General features: G+C 39.1%; 1 protein-coding gene across 4 annotated transcripts in view; it reads left to right on the top strand.

Annotated features, from left to right (window-relative positions):
- ARHGAP6 (Rho GTPase activating protein 6) overlaps positions 1-26,116 on the top strand; it is a 168,473-nt gene that overhangs the window by 34,666 nt on the left and 107,691 nt on the right. The window lies entirely within an intron of this gene.

Genomic DNA, 26,116 nt, shown 5'->3' with positions numbered 1-26,116 from the left:
AACAGATTGTCCCATCTTTTTGTCTTACATCATTTACCGTAGTGTGAGAAGTGGAAAAACTCCTTGAGTTTCTTTGAAACAGCAAAGAATTCTATATTTTATGGTGGCATCTTCAAGTTTATTTTGCCTTCACTCTTCTGTTACAACTTTTCAGCTGGGCTGTGAAGTGAGGCAACTGACCTAATGTGCAAGATAGGGAGACAGAGGGAAAACACTTAAAGAATATTTAAATCATTGTACAACATTCCAGTTCCAGTAGAATTTAATATTTAATAAAGGAAAATGGAAGGAAGTTGGAAATAAAATTCTTAATAGGAGCAGTTGGCTTTAAAAACTTGAAATATTTGTTCTCTATAATTTGCCTTCCTTGGTTGCCAATATGATTATTTTCAGTAATCTTAGTCCTTTCTCAATACATTATGTTGTGAAAAAGCAACTAGTGAAAGACATAAGCTGGTACAGAAGAACTATTCAGACCAAACTGGTAATTTTCATTCAGGAACACTGTAAAAAAATCATATTTGAATTGTAAGTGGTTCCCACGTGTATAAATAAAAATAGAGAAAAACCGATCTGAGTTCAGCTTTCATGTCACATTAATAAAAAGCAAAACAGAAGCTCAGCTGAGTAACTGTATTGGGAAATACTTTTAAGGTGAATAAATTGCAATCGGTTGCTTACTCTAAGTGTTCTGTGTAGTTCAGTTGTTTCATATTGATTCTTTATTGTTTTGCGAGTGGTTAAGCTTTGAGGGTTTTTACCTGCTTCTACAGGTGTTTTATGAAGACGGTAAATTCCGTCTCCCAGTGCTCAGTTGCTTGTTCTCCCCATCCCATCTTCAAATCCACCTGGAGTCTCCTGTGTGACCCAAGGGATGTGGGTGCGAGGTGGTGATGCCGAGGAGCACCTTGCCCTCCGGGCAGGCACCCTGAGCACCTGACTGTGGTGTAACCAGCCTCCTGCACCCTCTTCTACATGTCACATGTCTACATTGGCACCCCTGTCCTGAGGAGGGAGAGTGGTTGGAGAGCTGACTGGAGACATCAGCCTCCTGGACGAGGAGGGTGGTCATGCAGCACCCTGATGTAGTGAAGAATGAAGCATCAGGAATGACTGTTCTTTTTGCAAACCGGACTCTTTAAGCATGTTTTTTTTTTCCCTGTTTGTAACTACATTGGCTTTTACTGAGGTGGATGAGAGCGGGGTGCAGTCAGTGCTCCCCATGGATGTCAGTGTTCACTGAAAAAAGGAGCTGATGGACTCAGTCTCAAGAAACGGTGGGGGTTCAGGTGCCGCAGATATCCTGCTGACCTCTAACTCATCCACCTCACCAAGGACATTTCCTGCTCTTCATTCTCAAATGGACTTTTAAAAATGCTTTTCACCATGTAAAGTATATATTTATAGCTTGTAAATGTGTTAACACATATTGCAATGGAGTAACTAGCTTCTCCTTTGCTTTGTTGTCACTTGTCATTGTAGATGCTTTTACCAAGGACTGTCATAATAAATTAGAAATTTGTAAGGAATTGTTTAGGAATGCTCTGGCTTGAGCTTATTATGCAAGTGAGGGCTAGTTTAATTTTTGTTGGTAAATGGAAACTATTTTCCATTGCAGTTTGAGACTCTGAACAGCTGAAGGGTCTGTAAACAGATTCATCAGGGTGAAAGTAATAAAACCAGTGCTGCTTGGGCTCCTCTCTTCCATGTGGGAAACATGACATTTTCTAACTAGATAGTGGGAATGTTTTTTTCTGCAGGCGTGAGTCACTTGTAAGGAATGCTAAGATTAATGCACAAGATTAATTTTCTCACTGCCGCCTTCTCCATTGCAAAAATGGAAGTTTACCTTTGAGCTTTTCTCTGGTTTCCAGCAAAACTTCAGGTACTATGAGCATTTTTACTATAGATTCAAACTCAATTTTTCTGAGTAAAATCTGTCTTTGCCTTTTAGTGGCTGTAAGCACGGAAGTCAATGCATGTCTCTTTCAGACTTAGCTTTTTTAGAGTACAGCAATTAATCTTTCTGTTTACTCTGGTGTTTTTAGTGTGCTGCTGCAATACAGAAAGCCTTCTGTTCTCACAGAGCTGTGGACAGGAGTATTTAATTTAGAGTTCTTTAGATATACAATATCAATTTAATTCAATTTTGTCCATTTTCGATATAATATTAATTATACCTAATCTTTAACAACATCTTTTTTTGAAGTAGCATTTCTATTTAGTACTGGATTCTCTAAAAGAGATTATGCCTACTGCCTTTTTTCTTAATTAAGCATTAAGAATTATTGAAAGAATTAGTCTTAAGTACTAAAATTAAAATAAGAGATAAAGGATGCCTTCCCAGGTTCCTCCAGAGTAAGCACTAGCATCTGCATATTGAATCTCATCAAGTGCTCATGGCTGACATCGAGCCAGTTTTTAATGCACATTATTTCCCTGTGGCACATATTGTACAATTTTCCACTGAATTTAAGCAAAAAAGACTTAAGACTCTGTCTGAAATGAATAAACTACCTGTTGAAATAATTTTAGCAAAAGCAGTAATACCAAAATGAGCTAGTGTTCCCATGGCCAGTGTAACTTAATTTATATATTTTTAAGATTTAACACCTGTAGTTAAAAGCCAACGTAAGTGAAAAGAGTGCAAATAGCTTTTTCCCTGTAGCTTGTCAATAACAACATGCTCCATGTTCTATCCCTAAAGGAGCAGTGGCAAAGCTCCAGGCATCTTTCTTCACACTCTAGTCCAGGCATTATTTTCCAGCATGAACGGTACCAGCTCTGTCCTGCTGGAACCACTGCTGCTGCTTTTGGGTTTACTGGGGAAATGCCTGACTTTCCTCCTCCTCTCCTTGTCCCAGTGCTGCTGCTCAGAGGGGAGGGAAAGGAGGTGACATAGAGGTGACAATGCTGGCACTGGGACAAATGGTGTCTTTCTGTCCCTTATTTGATTAAAAGGAAATCAGTTGGGAAGAAATGGAGATGTCAGATGAGTATGTGTGTACCTGCGTATGGTTGTGTGCAGGTACCACTGCTGTGTGCCTGCTAATGCCTCTTTGATGCTCATGTGATTGGAGAAGTAGTTATTCCAATCAAGATTATGAAAATAAAAAAAGCAAACAAACACTGAATCAATGAACCAAAGGGAAAAACAAACAAACAAAAAATAAATAACAGAAAAACCCAAACCAACAAAAACAACTTCAGTTTTAGATGGGTTGCTTTCTCAGCAAGGCTTATTTGTCATGAACACATGTAAAGTCCTACTCCACTGATGTCATTAAAATTTCTACCATGTTCTTCATTTAGGATAGAGGTTTACTCAGGATTCCTGTAGTATTAAGGGGCAGAGATTATCTTGCAGCAAATGTCCTGTTCTGTTCTTTGATGGGATTCTGGTTCTCCAGTGTGATGAGCAGTTCATAGAGGCGGGAGGTGGGAGGAAACAACCCAGGAACATTAAAACTCTTGAAAGTTTGTCATTTCATTGAATCAATGAGAAGGCCTAATTAGTAATTGTAAAGATAATTAAAGTTTGACAGGCTGCTAAGTTTTGTATATCACATTGTCATTCTTTTTCAATAGTACATTACATTTTTAAATTATTCATGACTCATGGCCTTATTTCCTTTTCTGCCTTCCTGCATCTGGTTGCTGATTTCAGTTCTCCTAATTTTTAATGCCTTGGTTTTTTCTTTGTGGTTGATACCCTATTTCATTCTTTGGACTCCTTGTTTACATTTTCTGCTTTTGCTCCATGGGTCTCATACCTGACTCAGTTGCTTTTCTACTCAGTCTCATGTTGGGTACTCATTAACTTCCCATGAATTGTTCCCTTCAGGTATTCAACGCTGCCTTCTACAATTCTTCATGCTGCTTCTTTTGTTTCTTTCATGTTATACTAGAATCAAGACTGGTCATTATTCCTATTTGCCTATATAATTTTCTGAGACCCTTGTACTGCTAAGTAGAAACAAAGGAAAACATGTATTTTGGTGTGCATTTTAAGTGTGAATTACAAGTGTGAAATCTTCCTCTTGACCCCAGGAGACCTAGATTTCATTTGAGTTCTCTATTTAGATAACCTTCTTATTTTGATTATCTGTATTCAGATAATCTCCTTTCTATTTTCCCTGTATTAATATATTATCAATTTAAAACTTTTTCTCTGATTAATGAAAAAGTCCAGGTAACATGAATGAAAACTCCCATTCAGTCAAAATGTGAGGGAAATTTGTCTTAGTAAGACTAATTGAAAATATCTGAAGCACCACACAGATCTTAGCAAACCAACATGTCAGATGAAACTCGAGAGGAAACAGATTCAACCACAAATTGCAAAGGACTTTCTGAGCATATGAGGCCTTCTTCAAAGACATTGCTTTTATTTATAGTGGATGATACCTCGGTATGTTTCTAAACAGACAGGAAAGAGGAATTAGATTCATAAGATTGCAGAAAGGTACTTGAATTTTAGCATAAAAATCTTCATGCCACTTTCCAGCCTGTCTCACAACATTTGCTGTAAGCTCTTCTGGGAGAAGAGAAAGGATTAAGACCTGGGTCAGGAATGATGCATTTGCACCTGGGCAGGGAATAGCACGGTATGGTCTGCATCTGAGGTGGGTGGTGGACAGTATTCCCACCTCTATGAGTGGTTCCCTTCTGACTTTAAACAGTTTACCTGTGGCTAAGTGAAAATATGGAGGTAAATGTCAAGGTCCGAATTTGTAACAGACTTTGGTATACTTGGCTTCTTCTGAAGGGGAAACTATAGCCTTGAGCATGTGCCTAAGCTCACTACGCAATGTGAAGGAAGAAGCAGGTACAATAACACAGACCTGCCAGCGTGCCAGGCAGGGCTGCAGAAGACCCAGAAATCTCAGGTTGAGTGTTCTCTAGTGTGGCCTGGCAGGAGGTTCAAACTCTGGTTTCTTAGAAAAGCTACAAGCCAACAGGTTAGAGAATAGCTGAAGATCAGGTATCTCCTTTTTTGACTTTTACCTGAAGTGGTTGGTAATGTGTGTTGTGGTGTTTGGTTTGTGGGGTTTTTTTGTTTGGTTGTGTTGTTGTGTAGTTTTTGTTTAGTTGGTTGGTTTGTGTTTTGGGTGGGTGGGTGGGTTGTGTTGGTTCTTTTTTGGTGTTGTTTTGTTTTCATTTTCCAGAAATATTTTCTCACATCTGCTCAGTGTTCTGAGGCTCTTCTGTAAAAGAAGAACCCATTTCCATGTTTTTGAATGAAAGCCATGGTCATCCCACTGTCCTTTAAGCACATGGCCTTTTAGGTGTACTTCTGGGACACCATCTTCTGAACTTTCCCCCTTTTGAATCACTGTTGTGTGGACCTCATGGTGTTGCGGCAGGGCTTGAGGTATGGAGGATTGACTAGGCTGAGATTTCGTTTTTCATTTCATTTCATTTTTTTTCATTTTCATTTCATTTCAGATTTCATTTCATCATGCCAGAAGGGCTGCAGATGCCTTGGCAGCTTCCTGGGCCTAAATTTAAACACCTATGTACAGTCCCTGTTAAGCATCTAACACAAAACTTTCATCTTGATTTTCCCACATATAAGTTGAAGCAATTATTGAGAACTAGAGATTTCAAATAAATGTGAATTGGTCCCCTCTGCTGCTCTGTGGATTCAATATGCTGTATATGTTGCTACAAACTTAACTTACAAACTAATCATAGTTGATTTGTTCTTAATAGTCACAAATTATGTGAGGTATTATTCCCACTTAATACTCAGCAAAGAAGAAAGCAGAGATGTTAATTTTTAAAATAAAATCGAGAAAAGTCATTATTTATGCTATCAATATCTAGTAAGAAATGAAGGTTTACCTTCTGATTTTCTTTTTATAGGATCTTATTTAACAACCAGACTGATATTCCTTAGACATTATTAATATGACTTTTTGAGCTCTTACACTCATTTATATGCTAAACTACAATAACATGGCATTGGGACCATCAGTAGCAATTGGGACCAATTTGTCACCAGTCTTCCTTGTTATTTATTATGTAAAATCTTTACCCAGAAGATGTGGACTTATTCTTCAGGGGCAACTGCAACTTATGATGTCTCTAACCCTTTCTGTGGTGCGCTTCTTTTTGAACATGTCATAAGACTGTTAAAAATACTGTGAAAAAGCTTAGTCACCAAAAATAACAAAATTTCTGCCTTTCTTGCTCTAGTAAGTATGGACTGCAAAATAAATACCTTCAGGAACCACATGAGAAGTTGTCAGTCTGAGTCTGGGCTTTGTTTAGCTCTGGTGGGCAGGCTTTCCTTCCATCAAGCCTTTTTGCCAGTTAAGATATTAGTAGAAAAACTTTGATAAACGTGGTGTGAAAGCAGAACAAATGGATGTGGTCCTGCTCCTGCAAACATTTGCTGAAAGCTTGATGTGAGCTTCCTTTAGGGCAAGATTGTCTTCCTGTACATCTACAGCAGGGAGAGAAGGTATGGGGTCTATACTGGAGGTGCTGTAGCAGCTCCGTCCTGCTGGGTAGCTCGCACTTAACTCTTTTTTCTCACCAGATATATTAATTTAATTTACTGACATCACTAGTGACCCTTTGAATGTGGCATCATGGTGAGTTTGGGATTTTACTTTCTGGTGTTGTGGTTTGGGTTGTGCTGCCTTTTTTGTTGTTTTCTTGAATGTTGTACAGGCAGACCCAAGTGTTTCAGACATGAATACTGGTTTGGGGTACCTCAATTTTTGAATGACCAACTCAAGACACTGATTTTTTTTTTATTTTTTTTCCAAAGGATGGTGGCTCATTAGCATTTCACTTCAATTTCTTCACAATATGCATGACTATAACCTAATTCTGAGGCAGCATATTTGTACAGAAAGCCATAGTCCCTGTCACAAAGAGCAAAATTATCACTTGGTTCATTCCTGGAGGCTTACTCACTGTTAAGATTTGGGAGGGGGAACACCAGAAACAGCACACGCAGTATATCCAAAACAGCAAGCTCTTTTGTTGTGTGAGGAGCTAGAGAAGACTGAAGCTTTGAAGTCATGCAAATATTTCCTGTAGAGATGTAGAAATATGTGAAGTATAGCAGATCCCAGTTTTTGACTAAGACTCTTATATTTATAAATGTACCTGGAAGGAAATCTGAAATCAACCTGATTTGCTCTTATGTTTGCAAAACATAAGTAGGATGCACATAAGTATTTTTATTATTTAAAATAGTGGCTATAATTTCTGTGTTGGGTACTCTTTACCAGTGAGGAGCAAAATTTACTTGCTTGGCCGGTTTCCTGTATCACACATCGATACATATTGAAACTGTGTGTCAGATGAGTGTTGATTTGAACAGAACAAGTCTCTTGCTCAGAGTGCCCTGCTCCTGCTAAAGCTGTGCCTTAGCTTCAGGAAACACACTATAATTAAATGCCAATAGAAATTGTTAGCTCTGCAATAGCTCAAGTGCTTTATTGCGGTGAGGCCTTGATTTCTTTAATGCCAAGGTAATGTTAGAGCAACACTTGATTTATCCTGAATTTACAGGACCATGACAGATCAAAATCTAGTTCCTGGGCATTAGAATACTTCCTTGAAAACAGGAGGAGTGTAGTTCACTTTTTATAATGACATTGTTGGTTTTATGGCTAACAGAATATTCTTCATATGTAATTCTGAATATAGTCCTCTGGGAGCTGGATAGTTAATATTAGGCAAAATTAAAAACACCAGAAGGCAAAAAGCCTGAGTCCACTTTATGAAGAACATAGAACAGTGTTGCATACATAGTACAAATGGGAAAATTCCCTCCTTTGTAGATCCATTAGGATGTATATATTTCCAAATGTGACTTTGTTGTCTTTTTTAAATAAAAAATAAGTCCTCTCATTCTGAAGCTACATTTCAGAGATGGTAGGATTCTTTAGTAATATTATTTTTCTCTTTTATTTCAAGCCCCTTTGCCCCCAACATTTAGCTGTAGTCTCAAACCCTAAACAGCACCCTTTGGATTTTTTGTACTTGGACTTAGTATTATTGAATAAAAACTCACAGTATTCCCGGTGAGAAGCAAGCAGAAGCTGCAGTATTTCAAGATGCAATGTAATTAGGTTACTGAAGATTTTGATGTGCATCTTCTTGCTTAAGCAATAAGGATGTTTATTCTAATGTATAAACCAAGAAGTAAGTGAAGGGAATATCTTACATACAAAAATCTTTACATTGATACTTATTTCAGAATAAATTACTCATTACTCAACTGGCTGTACTTCCAAAGGATGCAGCAGCATTTCTCTATAAGAGTTCAGTGCTAGAAACCATAAATTTATATTCATCAACTCTATTGTGCAAGATTGTACTGATATTGTAGTTAAAGTAATATAATAGTTCTGAGCAATTTGTTTCTCATTTGCTTAACTGAGGAGGGGATTCAGTCTTCATGTTCCGAGTGCCTTTCAGTCTGGTGTATATATGATTAATGTTGATGAGTCACTTCTGATGGGAATTTTAGCTTTTTCTCACTCAAGATAGGGAGACTTTCTGCCCCTTCCACCACCAGTTTAAAAGCACTGCAAAAGACAGAAATGAGGAGGTAATTTTTCAGGTTTTCAGAGTTGTACTCTATTAAATGAAACTGGGAGATAGCCAGTGCATTGGCAATTGCTGCACAGGTGTCTGCAAGCCAACTAGGGCATCTGAGATTAGGATAAAAGTGTAAGTAGATTGTTACTCACTTGAAAAACCATTCATTCTTGCTGTTCATTTAAATTTAGAACTTAGCTGGGAAGACTAGTCCGGAAGAAGGAGGAGGGAAGATTTGGGGAGGAAATAATTCTGAAGGTGCGGAAAGGCAAATCATGAAGTGAATCCTGTAGGCGTCCTTCGTAGGAACTAGTGAAGCTCTGGAGACCTCTTTATCCCTGCCAGAAGTGAGCTGGGGAGAATATATTTTGTATACACAGGTCGGCTTAAAAGCTTACTCTAGCGGCACGTGAAATAATGTAAACGTGCCTACAAAAGTCTCCCTGTGATTTTAGAAAATGTTTTTCTCTGTTTATATATGTGTGTCTCTGCATAAAGAATATAATATATTGTTTGATTGTGAGATTCAGTTTCCACAAAATTCATCTAATGGGGCAAAGTAGTTTCAGTGTTGAGGAAGTTTAAAGAGCTCCAGTTCATGTGTACCTAGAGGCCTTGGAAATGCTCAGGCACAGAAATGCATGAGGAGTCCTCAGTGGCATTTTACAGTGTTTAAGCAGACTGCTGAGTTAATAACTACTGATCGCAACAGAGCTTAGGCAACTGACTTGCTTCTGTTTTAGAAAGCTCTGCTAGACCTCTGTGTGCAATTTTAGGCTTCTAAATAATGTTAAAATATGGTCTAATTTTTAAATGTATAAGCTTCACCTAAAATGTGAAGTCTAAGCCACATGACTTGTGACACTGAGTTAGTGCCTTGTTTATAGATTTTATGTCTGTATTGTCTGTCTTCTTAGGTTGCATCTGTGAGATAGGACAGGGCGAGATCACTTGAGGCTTACCTATGCTACTGCAGACAACTGTATCATATGATTCTTTTCATTATAATAGTGATATTTGTTATAAATAGCATGACTGACTATTGGGTGGCCTCTAGATATTGTCTTGTATCTTCTGTCTAATATTTTTTACACTGACATGTGTTTCAAAACTGACTCAGCAGAAAGCATATGGCTACAATGAGTATAAATGCCAATTATCATGACATTAATAATGCTTCTCCTGGATTGGGTTCACAGTGTTGTTAGATTTGTATGTGTATGTTGCAAAATAAATTAATAACCCTTGGAGGGGGAAAAAAAGGTATTGCCCTGCAGAACCAGCTTTTTAAAAGGTGACTTCCATCAAAAGAAAAAAGATTGCAGAATGGTTCTGTGATTTATTGTATCTGAGACTGACTCCTTCCCTTTTTCCCTCCTCTGTTCCTTACAGCTCTTAGAGCTCTGTTTGCTTTTTAGAAGTATAATGACATGCTCTGAGTGGGTGAAAAAGCTTAATTCCTCCCTAGGCTGAGAGCAGAAAGAGGATGAATGTTTGGTAGTGTGCTGCTAATGTGCTGATCTGAACACCAAGAGAGAAAACCAATCTTTACAATGATAAAAAATGAAAAGATTTTATAACCTCTTCATTACTTCTAATGTTTATTCTTAGTATTCCCTGTAGTCGCTTTTTCTTTTCTGAAAACATCTACAGCTTCTTCATAAATTGCTTTGCCCTGTTGGTTTTCATAATTCACTGTTCATTGAAAATCTCATAATATACACAGAAAATGTTCGGATCAAGTTCCTGGCTGGGTACTGAGCATACACGCTGGGGGTTATTTTCACTTATCCATAAAGCAAGGATAAACTATTAGTAACCCTTCAAAGAATTGCTAAATATCCTGTAAGGCTGCCATCTCTAAGTTCATAGAGTGCATACTGTGTGGCTCTTTGACTATCTTTAAAAAAGGCAAGACCAGAGAAAAAGTTAGGAGTGGATAAAGAAAAGCAGAGCTGTGTATGTGTAGGCGAGAAGGAGAGTGTTTCTCATGTACCCTGGCTTGTTCCCTTCTCTGCATGCCCTTTTCTCCATTTCCCACACATCTCTGTCACTCATGGTTTGAAGTGACCCTCCTGTTGCTCTCAGCTGCTCTGTGTGGAATACTGTTTGGATCAGGAGGGATCAGTTGGCAATGGTGCTTACCAGGGATCAGCCAGCACTGGGCCAGCTTTGGACTAGGTTTGCACCATGGGATACCATCGCTGGATTCACAAACCTTGCCATGCAGCCTGCAGAAGGAGGTCTACCTGATTGCTCCCTGACAGCATCTTAAGCTCAAGATTCCCCCAGTGCATTCTTGCATCCATTCAAATGGAATGGCACCTGGAAAAATCATGGAATCCTTTTGGTTGGAAGAGACCCTCAAAATTGAGTCCAACCATAACCTAACTCTGGCACTAAACCATGTCCCTCAGAACCACATCTACACCTCTTTTAAACACCTCTAGGGATGGTGACTCAACCAGTTCTCTGGGCAGCCTGTTCCAATGCCTGACAACCCGTTCTGTGAAGAAATTTTTCCTAATATCCAATCTGAACCTTCCCTGGCACAACTTGAGGCCATTTCCTCTCATCCTATCACTTGCTACTTGGTGGAAGAGAACAACCCCCTCCATGCTACAGCCTCCTTTCAGGTAGTTACAGGGAGCGATCAGGTCTCCCTTCAGCCTCCTTTTCTCCAGGCTGAACAGCCCCAGTTCCCTCAGCTGCTCCTCATCAGACTTGTGCTCCAGACCCCTCACCAGCTTCATTGCTCTTCTCTGAACTGTCTCCAGTGTCTTTCCTGTAGTGAGGGGCCCAAAACACAGGATTTGAGATCCAGTCTCACCAGTGCTGAGCACAGAGGGACGATCAGTTTCCTAGTCCTGCTGGCCACACTATTCCTGATACAAGCCAGGATGCTGTTGGCCTTTTTGGCCACCTGGGCACCCTGCTGGCTCATGTTCAGCCAGCTGTCAATCAGCACCCCCAGATCTTTCTCTGCCAGGCAGCTTTCCAGCCACTCTTCCCTGAGCCTGTAGCACTGCCTGGGGTTGTCGTGACCTAAGTGCAGGACCTGGCATTTGGCCTTGCTGAACCTCATACAACTGGCCCCAGCCTAATGATCCAGCTGGCCCAGATCCCTCACAAACAACAGGTCCAGTGGGTGCCTGCTCTAGTTTGCTCACTAACCATCTGTGTCAGGAAGTTGTCTTCCATATGCTCCAGGAGCTTCCTAGAGTGCTTCCTCTCTGCTGTGTTGTATTTCTAGCAGACATCTGGCAGGTTGATGTACCCCATGAGAACAACGGCTTGCAATTCTGAGACTTCTCTCAGCTGCCTGCAGAATATTTCATCTGCCTCTTCATCCTGGTTGGGTGGTCTGTAACAGACCCCTACCAGGATATCCTCCCTGTTGTCCTTCCCTTTGATTCTTACCCATAAACACTCAACCCTATTATCACCCTCATCAAGTTCAAGACAGGCAAAACACTCCCTAACATACATGGCTACCCCACCTCCTTCTCCTTCCTCACCTGTCCCTTCTGAAGAGTTTATAGCCGTCCAATGCAGCACACCCTTCTTGATCACAAACTCTTTCTGTAACACCCACAAACTACTGTGACAGCCACTTGCTAAATACCTGGAGTAGAACATAATGTTTTTGTTATTCTTCTGAAAAGGAATCAGAAACATGACTTGGTACATTGCTTCTCTGAATTCCTGTTTTTTGTACAGGAGTTTGAGCCTGTGGGCAGATGCCTTTGTTTTTTATAGTTTACCTTTTCAAATCTTTACATCATCTGAATACACGAAGGATATGTCTTTCCGAGTTGTGTTCATGTCACCCTATGTATTATATAAGGTGAAAGAAATTACAAAAAGAAGACTGGCTGCAAAGCAACATCTGGTATTCACTTGCAAAGCTTAGAGCTAGGTCTGTTTTCATGCTGACTGTTATTTCCTGTGTGATGCTGAATGGGCATGATGAGCTTTTATAGCATTCACCATTTTTCTTATCTCTGATTTGTTAAATGGGTAGCTCTTCTAATATCAGTACAAAATATTTTGTGAATTTGTGCCTGATGGTGTGATGTAGCTCCAATGGTGATCCCATTGGGATAGCTGAGGAAAAGAGTCTATAAATTACCACTAAGCTGTGGTCACATCTGCCAGATTTCTGAAAGCCAGCCATTACTCTTGCTGATCCGGTGAAGTTGTGGTTGCCTTCAGCTGATGGCTTGTAGGTGGACTCACTTGGGGGCTCAGAAGTATCTGGTGAATCAAAGCAGGGCAGCCAGAGCTGTGGGAAACTGTGGCCTCTTTTAAGATGCCTGTATGAAACTCCATACAGATGAAGGCAACCAGACAGGTGAAATGGTGATATCTTCTTTTTTCTTTTTGAAATGTCACTTTTCTATCCTGTCCATAGAGCTCCATTTACTCACCTTCAAAAATGGATTATGCTGCATAGTAAATGGTCATTGTACAGCAGTTTAAAATAACTAAGTGATGCCATCTGCTGTCTTAAAATCTTATTTATTAGTACATTTGATGACTGAATTGTTATCCTATGAAGAAGTGGAAACGGCCTACACTTAGTATCATGTCAGAGCTGTGACATGCTATCTGATTTGTATCAAAGTTTTGCAATATAAATATTGATTATGATTAAATACAGTAGAGTCTAGAATGTCAGAAGGAAATGTGACGCTAGTGTCAATCCAAAATAATTTCTCAGGGAATGTACTTGGCAAATAACTAGAGATTTTTTTCAGGCTGCTTTGTTTTTTTTATACTTCTGAGGGGAAGGCGTAGAACCCTGTTGAATAGATAGTAGTAGGCTGGAAGAACACAGCACACCATCTCTTTAAAGTGTATGTTTTTAAAAATTTATTTGTTATGCAGTGACATCTTCACATTATGGCTATGTTTAATACAATGTGTTATCCACAGTGACTTGACTTTAGGTGCTTTGTCGAAAGTTAACCTGACCATGGACTTGAAAGGAGTTGAGAACCACCTTTGTGTAAGACGTGTTATTCAAAGAGAATTCGTCCATCATCTCAAAATGTAGAACAGATCATGACATTTAACAGTTGAATGTATACAGTAAACTAAATTTGAAGTGAGGCTGACTATGGACTACAGTGCTCAGCTCATTCAGAGAATATTGAATGGTTATTTCATGTATGTATATACATTGCTAGGTTGGTTGGGGTTTTGCCAGCAAGAGTTAGGGATGTATTTTCTTCAAATGCTCCTGTGCCAGATTGCAGTTCACAGGTTGCCACATAATGAAACAGTGAAACATCTTAGACATCTTAGCAGGTGTAAATGGGTGCTGAACCAAAGTCAGGATTTGTGTTTAGCATTTAACTCTTTCTCCCTTTGTTCGTTGTTTCTTTTTGTAAGGATCTGTAAAGTGCTGAGAGAATCTCAGTTTCTGGTATTTTATTTTCACTGTAGTGAAAATAATCTAAACTCTGTGAAGTAGACTATACATTCCAGTATTGCTTGTAACTTATTTTCCTGAATGCATATGCCTTATTTAGTGTGGCATGAATAAGGATATGCTTGGATATAAATGTATGTAGAACCACAATCTGATACTGAAATGTTTCATTTCTTGTGGTTGTCATGTAGGTGTGTGTTGTGTGGTGTGGCTGTTTTCACCCCCCCCTCCCCCAAGTATCAATACTGCAGTAACATGTATTTCTGCCTGTATGTTAAAAGATACACAGTCTGTGCTTTCTTGTGCTTTTATGTAGTTTAATTTTCATGGAAAAATTTGTCCAATATGCAAACATCAGTTTTCAGATGTAGTACACCAGAACTCTCCCATTCAAACACTAAATATGACAGAAGTCTTTCAGTAGCTTCCTCCCTCATTACTTGGGACCATATCTACAAGATTCACAAGTGACTAAAACACCAGCAGATTAATTCCACAACTAATGATTCCTAGAGAAGTCTTACTTTCTATCTACCTTTTAAATCAGAAGGTCTGCAAATGAGTGTATCGCAGACCATGATTTGACAGAGAAGAAGCCGTACCTGTATTTACATCCTTCTCGTAGCTTGCCATAGCTGCTTCATTTAAATTTCTGCAAAATTTCTTCCTCTGAAGCCAGACTGTCCAATCTAGAGCATCCAGAAATTATGCGATGGCTTGAAACACAGAGATAGATTTAAAAAATACTTAGTTGTTGGTTAATTTTTATTTTTGTTTTCTAAACTTTCACAGATTTCCAAACTTTTCTGTACAACTCTGAGGGCTCAAACCCTGCTTTCAGAGGCAAAATAAAATCTTAAATTGAGATTTCCATATTATCACGGCTTGGGCTTAAAAACACAGGAGCTTCACTGCAGTTCACTGCAAAACAGAAAGTGTCCTTCAGCCAAAGCTGTGACAGTATGGAATTGTGATGCATTTACTTACATGCAAATCTGCTGTTGTTAATGTAGCTGTGAGTGAGCATGAACTGTAAACTGTGTGATAGGCCTTAACTGGCACAGTCTATATGCAGGTGTGTGGGGAGCAAGGACCTAATTTGGATAGTATACCATCAGTGAGTTCTTATTATAATTCCAGGGCAAATGCTACACTCATAATTAGAGCATCAATAACCATGTGATGAAGTGTTATGCCCTTGGCTGTAGCAAACTTTATCTGAAGGCAACAGTAGATTTAAAGCTCTTGTTGGAAAAAGCAGGAGGAAATTTTATTCTTCATGAAAACTCAAGGAGCTCTTGAGGTGATGTTTTAAAGAAGTTGTGAAAATGTACTCATTTTCTAATTAGCACATCTGTTTCAGGGAACGATGGCTGGCTGTTAGCAAAGCTTTTCTGGATACGTTTAGGCTTTTGGATAACACGTGCCTTCCACCACTCCAGACTGGCTGTATGTAAAACCAAAGTGCGTCTTATCTCCAGGATAACACAGTGTCAGGATGGCCAGAGTGTTTGTGATTCTGTAAGGTGATGTGGAAAGTGGAATATGGAGTAAACATAGAGATGATGGGGAGGAACGGCCAAGAGATAGGGAAGATGGTAGAATGAAAGAATAAAAGGAAAACCAGGATTTCAAAATTAGCTTCTTTCCAGTCTGCCCACCAAGATTTTCTTACACTACACTAATAATCTTAATGGTAACAAAGTGCTTCATAAATTCAAAATGTAAACACTAAGGATTCCTTTCTCTTCCCTGGTGCAGTTTTTACTTCGATGACTCTTGCTCTTTTCCAGCTGAGTGCTGTTTCCAGGGAAGCCAATTCATGTGTTTTAGACACGAGCAGTGCTTCGGGAACTCTCAGATCTGACTCAAAAAATACAAAACCTGAAGCGAAGTACTGATGTGAAGACCTAGAAATGCAAGGAACTGCGCATATGATGCCTATTCATCTTCATTCCTGGTACTCCTGTTACAAGAGCAGAAGCACTTCCATACCTCATCTGCTTTTTGCTTTTGATGTTGAATTGCCAGAGATGTCTGATTCCGAGTGTAAACTTCAGATTATCCAAAGGTCCTCTGAGGCTTTGAAGTGCCATTCTGAGCACTGTATCGTGGGAGGGGATTGCTTTGTCTTGCTGCAAACCTCACGTCTGTCTGCCACACGTCATCAGGGCTGACGTCCTGTAGTCTAGCACCTGGCGGGAAGATGATTGAGTTGAATGTGGTTGCAAATCATGATTCTTATCTGTGAGTGATAATGCTTATCGTGGAATTTTGATACCTGAAACAGAAAAGAATATCTGTTACAAACCTATGTACTAGATGGCAAAACGCAGTTTCTCTTGTTAGCAACAAAAGTGCAGCAGTAGTATTGAGGATGCTTAGATTATGTAGTTTGCTGAATAAATAGCTGGTCAGGATCATGGTTCAAAATCGATTACTGGTTCAAATATTTTTTTTTTTTTTCCTGTTTTCTTTGTAAGTATGATACCAGAATTTAATTTTACACAAAACGTTTATGTACAACCTAAGATTTGGATGATGAATAACAGCTTTTCAAGGAAGTCTGGTGCTTATGGGATAGGTTGCAAGTCTGGTGTAAGATTTATTGACTTAGATTTTTTTTTTTTTTTTTAAATTTTTTTGACCATTCGGCATTACCCAGTTTTATTACCTCAGGTTATTTCTCTAGGCCTGTTTTGTGAAAATTCTTTAGCACTGTGTTTCCTTATATGTTGCAACAATTTAAATACAGTGGTGTGACACCTTAGATCAGTTAGGACTCAATCTATACTTGAGGTGATTTGCAGTTTAAAAATGAAGTTACACGCATAGTTTTTTTGTCAGTTTGGAAAATAATAAGAATTATTTCCACTCACTAGGCCAAGCAGATAGAAGGATTAGGCCAAAAAGCCATGTCTGTTTATTTTTTTTTAAGTATAAATCTTGGATTAAGATAACTTTTTTTTTTTGTGCTTGCTAGAGCAAAACTCTAATTTTTATATAAAGTTAGATATTCTTCTGAGGAACAAGCATACTTTTCCAAGTTCAATAACTTTTTATTGTTTCCTTTCCTTTTGCTTCTTGCTTGGATTTCATCACAGAGTGAAACACTAGCTTCTCTGAATTAAGCACATATATCTATAGGCACTTGTATTTCCTTACACTCTTAAAATAGGTGTAGTAAAAAGAGGAAGATTGGCTAAGTGTACTGTTCTTTCCTCCCCAGCAGCATTGCAAAATATATCAGCAGTTCAGCAGTGTGTTCATTGGTGCTTCTAAGGAGGTAGGGGAGATCACCTTTGGCTGCAGGACAAATTTAGTTCATCTAGTTTGTTTGTGCAATTCTTTATAGGAACCATTAACAGTAGCTCTTTGGAGATTGAAAATTGCAAGAAATTGGCTATTTATAAGGTTTCAGAAAATGTTCCTCAATGAATGTGCATTGTAAGGTATTTCTTAATGTGTTTAGGTTAGCTGCTGTCATTTGTTAAATTAACAAGCATGTAGCTGTAGTCTGTATCGTCAGATCTAGACTTCATCCATCTTTGACATTTCTCATTTGTAAAGCTTTTGCATTTAGAGACTTGCATGAATGATGTGGGAGCTGAAGGCCAGAGGCTGACAGTAACAGGGGTGGTGTTCCCTGGGGAAGAAGTTAGCTGATGTATACCATCAAATTAAGGGAAAGAAAAGGAAGGTAGTTAGAAACCAAACAAAAAACCTGCCCTGTTAAATTTAGACTCACTTTCTCTGTTTCTAGTTGCACTGGTGTTTCCAAGCATGATCTCTTTTTATCTTCTGTATAGTGTCTTTTGTTCACTATTTAGCTACTGGCCAGATTTACAACATTCCACAACACTGGGAGAGGAGCAGTTAAACAGCACGTCGGCTGTGACAGAAGAGAAGCGTCAAGTAGATCCAGGTTATGGCAATTTGGACTTTTAGCAGCTTGGTAGCTTTATCAGTTTTGACTTGCATATCTGTCTTCATATCTACAGTATCATAAGTTAAAACGTTGGGAAGAGGATAAAAAGCAATTAATTTTTTTTTCTCTTCTCAGTACAAACTTTCTAATGGCATTTTTATAACTGCTAATAAGAGTAGAGTGAAGTTAGTTTTTACAGACTTGAAGAAGTTTGGTGGTGTTAAGCATATAGTAATTTATAATTCAATATTATAAATCCAAGTTGGTCCAGCTGTGATATGATCTGACGGCCACAGCCTTACTTTATTACATGATACAACGTGTGTATGCAGCATTAGCACTCTGCTTAAAGAACTCAAGTCTTTAACATCCGAGATCATTGCATGATAAATTTTCCTGCAGTGACCCTTGTTGTCTCTGAGCTCTCTCTAGTTTTAGTCACTTCAGGTTTCTGAAGGCTCACTGGCAGAGTGGAGTATCTGTAAACTTGGCCACAGAGAGAAAATGACCACATCCATTAAAACATGACATAATAGATCTCCTGTCCACTGGAGAAAAAAAAAAAAAGGGCAAAAGCAGACAATCTGAAAGCATTATCTACTGTATCTAAAAACAGCACTGTGTGTGTTTCTATTTTAAGATTATTTAACATAAATTGATGTTATCTAGCTCCACGTGTCTGCACTGAGGGAGTGTCATCCTGAGTGCACAGAACATGCACATCAACTCGAAAGAATAAACAACTCTTATTTGCAGGGAAGAGAGTACATGATTTCCCCTTGCTACCTTTTAACTCCTTCCACAAGTTGAGCATGTGCCATAAGCAAGCAAACAAACAAAAAGGATTTATTTATTTATTTATTTATTTGGAACAAACAAGGGGGAAAGGATGGGCTAAAGCCCAGAAATCATCTCAGCTTCTGAAACCTTTTTCCGCTTTGCGTCACAAATACTCCTAATGTTTGGGACTTTGCACTGCATGAACATCACCTGGGAACCTGTCAGTGGTACTTCTCAGTTAAGCCTTGGGATGGGGTGGACTTCTTTGGGAGCTGCATGAGTATGAATCTCCTTGCTAAAATCCAGAAGGTTGAGGGTGGATAAAAAATACAGTCAAAACAACACCCTGGTTTCACTAAGCACCATGGTTCCTAATTTTCCAGTTTCCCTTGTACCTGGCAAGGGCACAGAAGCTATTTTTGAACTGTCTAGACTATTCTTTTAAAAAGAATCTCTTTTTCTTTTTCCTCTTCTTGTTATTGGTCATCAAGATAAGGGAGTTAGCAATTCTATTTGTGAATTTGTCTGCATGCTGAGCCCACAAAAATGTTTTACAAAGCATGCTTATACAACTGTTATAAGAGCACTGTCTTCAAGAGTTACGCATTTATAAAACTGACTTGTGTGTTGTTCAATCAGTCCAGAAGGACAACTACTGAAACAAATTTTTACATGACATTTTGCATTAAGGTAAAATCTGTCACCATGCCCTGCCCCCAAATTATGTTTAGAACATTTATGGACACAAAGATAAAATGTGAATGTGCAGCCAAGTCTTTTAAAGTTCACATTTCTGAAAATTGCTTATCGGAACGATTATTATTGGTTATTCCGATGATTGACTGTTTCTCCTATAGGTACAGCTTGTTTGCTCTGTTGTCTTCCTGACTGAAAATCTTGCTGCTGCTGCTTTTTCTTCTGAAGATGCTTCTCCTTACTGTTGACTTTTCCGCTATTTCCCCCTCCCCGTGCCTTCTCTCCGTGTAGAATAGTTCTAGATTGGTTATGTGAGAGCACATGTATTCATAGCTTCTGCGCTATGAAAGATTGGTTATGAAATGCAATAGATTTTTAGATAATCTGATATAGTAAAAAAGAGAACCCTTCTCACAAATATCACCCTGTTGTAATCTGAGACCATCACAGCTTTTCATTAAATGAGGTTGCTTCATCAAAGCTAATGCGTTGGAAGTCGCTGTGGATTGCTACTTTCTGAGTACTCAGAAACCTCTTGGAGTTGATTTTGTGCTAGCATGGAAAAGCTAACTAAAATGGCAGTAATCATCCAGTTCTGAGCAGAACAGGAAAGCCATGGTAGATGGTGTTGGCTGGGGACAAGACAAGTGAAACACTTTATTTTCTTCCTAAGCTTTGCCTGTCATGCTGGCCGGTACAGCCTCACTCTTTTCCTCTGCTCTCCCATCTGCTCAGCTGTGTCCAGCTGCTGCTGCTTTTCTTGTTCCTATTCTGGTGGGGTGTTTACAGGCAGACCAGACTCTGCTCCGCTGTCTCTGCTGATAAGTCTGTCTGACAGAATTGGTCGTGTTTAGACAGGACATTTAGCTCAAGTAAAATGTTGGGCTAGTGGACTCTGAGCTCGCCTGCTTCATGACTTTGGAGATGAGTGTGTTTTGCATAGAAACTCATGGCAGGTATCCATCCAGATGCGAAAAATGCTCTAAAATGTTATTGCTTGCAGCACAGACTGTAATTATTATTATTATTACTGCTATTATTGTTAAGCATTTGGATAGCCCACTTGTAATGACCTGATCCATGACAGTAATGCAAATGGTAACTATAAAAAGCACTTGCCAAAAGCAGCTAAGAGTTCCAAGAGAGACGGGGAATGACCAGAAAAATATTGCCTCTTTAACCATTCGCAGATGTATTTTGTATAACATGCCGCATATATATATATATATATTATATATATTATATATATTTTGTGTATATATATAATATTTTATATATATATATGTGCAGACATAATTTAACAAAACCTAATTTTATTATTGTCGTGATAACTGTCAGTTAATCCAATATCAGTTTGAGGTGACTTGATTATGGAAAAGCAAGTAAAATAGCCATTTTGTTTAAGTTTTATAAACAATATATCTGGCTTGTTTCTCATTTCTCACAGTCTGCTATTTTTCTGATGCTCTGGTGCTTTTTTTTTGTGCGTGTGTTGGCAAGACAGATGGATCTAATTGGTTTCTATTTTATTTACAACATATTACTTCTGAGGCTTGCTTTTAAGAAAAGGCAGGACTTATTATGCAACATATCTAGTTTCACAGTGAATTTAAGACTGCTGGAGTCATGCTTAGTAAGGGAATTTGATGAAGTTGTTTTCTTTCTGAACTCTAGAAGATTTCTGCTCAGTACAAAGCTCAGGATGTTACATTTTTTGAGTGCCTATACAAGTAAAACTCTACATCTTGACAATATAAGTGATATCACAGCTTGATATTAATTATATGTTAGTATAGTGATAGTGCTGTTTCACCATACTTTCTCTTTTCCTGTTTAACAAATGCTAGTCATACTTGTATATCTCAATATTACTTGTCAGTTATTCAGTTCTAATTTCTCACATTGATACTTTCTGAATGCAGAATTTGACCAATGCAGATAACGAGGTGACAGTGTTAATTACTGAGTAACATTCTGATAGCTAAGTTCTGCAAAAGATAGTGAGAGATTTTCCATTTTTTTAAGCTGTATTTTCCTTTTAGTGAAATGCATTGAGTCAAATGTAGTTCAGAAGTGTCTTGAAGATCAATCCTCCTCCTTCTCTTCCAAGCCTACTTCTCCTCATAGGATCATTTTGGTTGGAAGAGATCCTTAAGATCAAGTTCAACCATAGCCTAAACCTGGCACTAAACCATGTCCCTAAGCCTCATCTATGTGTCTTTTAAACACCTCCAGAGATGGTGACTCCACCACTTCCCTGGGCAACCTGTTCCGGTGCTTCACAACCCTTTCTGTGACGAAACGTTTCTTAATATCAAGCTATTTACCACCAGATTCAGGCTCTGTAACTCAGTTGTGCCCAATCTTTTTGTCTTTTGCAAGGGTTGTTTTCCAGGTTTTCTGTTGCATGACCAGCAGTGTTTTCATCACAGTAACAAAGTGATGGAATTTACCCATTTCTCCATGGGTAAATACCTCATGATTTGGTGAACACCAGCATTGTGGTGATGGGATGGGAACATGCCTAGCTGTAGGTTGAGATGGATGCTGAGGCAGTCCTTACTTTGTGACCCAGTGGTCACAGGTGCTCCTGTCCTCTTACCTGAGCAGATGTGTTCTATGGACTTGATGGGGTGGAAGCTGGACCTTTGTCATCTAAGAGGTGTCCTTCCAGCCCTGTGGCTGGGAAGGGGCTTTTAAGCCTCCAGAAGACAGAGCAGCAGAGATTAAAAAAAAAGGGGGGGGGAGAGTAATCCAGACAAATGTTTGGGCAGGTCAGATCTGAGCTGCTCTTACGTGCCATGTGACAAACACGGGCAGATCCATACACAGATGTGGTATAGCAGAAGCTATAGGCAGCCTTCTGTCTTCTAACAGTACCAAATTAAATTTGATTGGGGAAATTCTCTGACTAAGACTGATGTTTTGGGAACTGATAGTTACGTCCTAGACATAGCTCAGAGTGGGCTTCCTTCCTCTAAAGAGCAAGAATTGGCTTATTTCACTATTACTGTTCTTTAGTTCTTCAACAAACATTCTCTTTCTCTGGAGACATTCAAGGCCCTCCTGGACACATTCCTGTGTGATCTGCGCTGGGTGAATCTGCTTTAGCAGGTGGGTTGGATTAGATGATCTCCAGAGGTCCCTTCCAACCCCAACCATTCTGTGATTCTGTGAAGACCTAGAAGTATCATAGTGGTTTCCTCCATCATAATGTTGACTTTATTATTAAAATGTGGTTATACTGCACTTTGTTGAATTACACTCTTTTTTTAAATTCTGGAATTTCCCTACAAACACTCTGTCAGATTTCATGTGCGTGCTACTCTCCTTGCAGCTACAAAAACGCTTTATTTGGATCCAAATTATAATTTTGCTATACAAATTTTTACACTGGAAAGGGTTTTTTGTTTGTTTTTGTTTTACAAGCTGCATCTGAAGGAGACGAATTAGAAGCTATTTGTGCAATTGCAGTGCATCACCTTTAAGTAGCAGCAGTTCCTCATATAAATGGAGAGAGAGAACATCTGAAGAATGAAAGAAAAAAAAAAATCCTTCTTTCTCAAGAAATTTAACTGCCTTTGCTTTTTTGGTACCATTACAAGTGGTCCTATCAGAAAGGCCCTCCTAGTTTAAGCTTTCTTACATTTCTTTGCCTTATTCTGAAGCTGTTTACTCCTCTTTAATGCTGTAAAACTTTTTATTTAGAAACTTAAATAAAAAAAATATACGAAAAAGAATAACCTAAAGGCTTGTGCTATAGTGTGTGACTCATCATGCTTTTTTGGGGAGGAGGAACTTGCTATATCCTGGTCTGTATTCAGAAATAGCCAAGCTACTAAGCTCAGACATTTGAGGGGTTTTTTTCCTTCTTCTATCAGGCCAAATGCACTCAAGCTTCCTGTCTCAGGAAATGGGTATGAACTTCTTTTTCTCTCCCTTAGTCCCTGTTTTCTTTCAGCCAATGGGAGCTGAGTTTCTAGTAATCAGCTCCAGGAGTGGGATATGTGGGATAACAGGTCCTTTTTGGTTTGTAGCTAAAGCAGAACTTGGAAGAAAATCTTACCAAATTTTGCTCATTCTAAAGGACAGGTTCAATTTATTATTTATAGGCAGACTGAGATAATGTCTTCTAAATTAAAAAGATGAAGCTACAAAAAGCATTAAAGAAATATTTTTAGAATCTCTGTAGGTTAGATGGTTCCTCTTGCACTTTTTATAACTTTTGTTTTTGAAGTGTCACCTTGTTTATATATGGATAAAGCTTGGCTTGAACTTGTGTCCCTTTACAATAACTTTTACTAGAATACTGTAATGTTTAATGAAGCAGAGCAACTTGTACATTATAATTCTAAGAGGAATTTAGATTAAATAGGTATAGTACTGAAAGGGAGATAAGCTTACAACAGAAAATACTATTTGAGCAGCAAAAATGGGTGAAAAAACTCAATGTGACATGAAACAATAAGCTGTAAATAGTAGAGGAAGTATTTAAGGGAATATTAAGAAGCCTCTTGCTTGGTGGCTGATCCTGTCAGATGGCTATCAAATTTAAAATGCTATATTTGAAGATATTTGTTTAATCTGGGCAATTTTGTGTAGGGATAAAAAAAAAGTTAAAATGACTGTAATAGTAGCTGTGTGACAGTTTTGTTTTTTTGGCATGTGCTGAAGTCCCAGATACATTCATTACTGTCTAGGCAGGAGCTAGAGGTATAAGCCACTGCAAGAATTGTCACTCAAGGCAGCTTAAGTAACACTCAAATGCTCACATCATACACAATATCCCACTTTTGAGGTCAAGCCGTAATAATTGGCAGAAGGTGCTGAAGACTGATGAGGAAAGACCTTTCCCGTTTTGTATAGCTGTGGCAAGGTGAACACATCTTCCTTTAATCCTTGGTTTTAGGCGAATTTTGACAAACTGCCTCTGTCTATGTAGCATGTGTAATTTGCAATTTGCGGTTATGCCTCCTGCGAGGATACAGCACACGTAAGCTTCTGTCACAGCTGGAACTTGAATATATGTGCAACTAGCCAGTGAGCAACACTCTAAAATTTACTTCTCCCAAACACGTGCAAGATGAGTCACAGGTGGGCAAAGATGGAAGGAGAATACAAAGGCAGAAGGGACCCGGGTGATATAAGCCCAAATATCACTCTAGCTCAGAAGGTGCATGTTTGCACATTCTGCTGGAACAGTTGAATATCTGCCTACAGCTGTATGACCTGTGCTTTATGGCTGTCATAGACAACACACCATAATGTGTACTGTGAATGCTTCCAGATCTCTTTTAATATAGGTTAGTGAGGTGACTTGAATCAACTGAAGAACCAAGCATAGATGTTAAATAACAGCTAGGTCAACTATGATTTTGCCAGCCGTAAAGTGGTAATGAATTTCTCGGGTCAGTAACTTCTCAATCCAATCCGCCCACATTTGTGAAAGCGTGCCTGTGTTTGGCTTTGTGACAGCATGGATATTTTTCATGTTTAGGATGACGATTCCTGGCGAGATTCCTGTCTGATCCTAGCTGGTGAATTGACAGGGTGGAATTGCTTTCTTTGTTTTATAGTTAAGCGTAGCGTAGTTAAATGAGGACCTACTCTGTCGCACCTTTTTTGGATGTTTGGGAACTGTAATGTAAATTACAGCAGCCCTCATTTATAGCTCTGGAGTTCTTTGTTGCAGCCCTAAATCGGGCATTCAAAATGTTGCAAGGTGGCCTCGAGAGCTGCTGGCTGCTGTGTGTTTCACCATTCTATGCAGAAGATACACACATGTAAGTGGTTGTAAAAAGCAAATGGTACCTTGCACATCCTTCAGGGGCATTCATTAGTGTAGCAGCCTGAGTCCTTGTCATGCAAGTGCATGAGTCTGGGGAAATTATGGTATACCGTAGTGTTGTGGTTTAACCCAGCAGGCAGCTGAACACCACACAGCTGTGTGTTTGCTCCCTGCCAGCAGAATGGGGGAAAGAATCAGGAAAAAAAAGGTAATATTTGTGGGTTAAGATAAAGACAGTTTAAAGGGACAGAAAGTGAAAATAATTTAATACCAATAGAAGAATATACAAAAACAAGTGGTGCACAATGAAATTGCTCACCACCCATCAACTGATGCCCAGCCTGTTTCTGCGCAGTGGTCCATTGGCTAACTTTCCCTATAGTTTGGATGCTGAGCATGACATCATATGGTATGGAATATCCCTTTGGTCACTTGGGGTCAGCTGTCCCAGCTGTGTCCCCTCACAGCTTCCTGTGCATCCCTGGCTTACTCGCTTGCAGGCCCATATGAGAAGCTGAAAAGTCCTTGATTGCTTAGCAACAACTAAAACATCAATGTGTTATCAACATTATTCTTGTACTAAATGGAAGACACAGCACTATAACAGCTACTAGGAATAAAATTAACTCTATCTCAGCTGAAACCAGGATGCACAAAATTAGGTGAAGGGATTAAAGAGAGGCAGTATCAATAGAAGTGTGAAAGGAAGACTGGGCACAGGAGAGCAAAGCTGCTTAGCACGTCTGCTCAGACATAAGATGCAAAAGAGACCAGGAGAAGAACCAGGGTATGGGAACAGTCTAGCAATCCCTGAGGGGCAGCAAAGAAATGTCAGCTGTTTTGGAATTTCTGCTAGGAAGATCAGCCACCAATACCTACTTTCAGCTGCTGCTCTTGGTGGGCAGAGCTGGGAGCAGTA

This window comes from Streptopelia decaocto (genome assembly GCF_964273445.1).
Source record: "Streptopelia decaocto genome assembly, chromosome: 1".
In the NCBI taxonomy this organism is placed as follows: Eukaryota; Metazoa; Chordata; class Aves; order Columbiformes; family Columbidae; genus Streptopelia; species Streptopelia decaocto.
The sequence above is the reverse complement of the archived record's forward strand: the minus strand, read 5'-3'. Positions and strand labels throughout refer to the sequence as shown.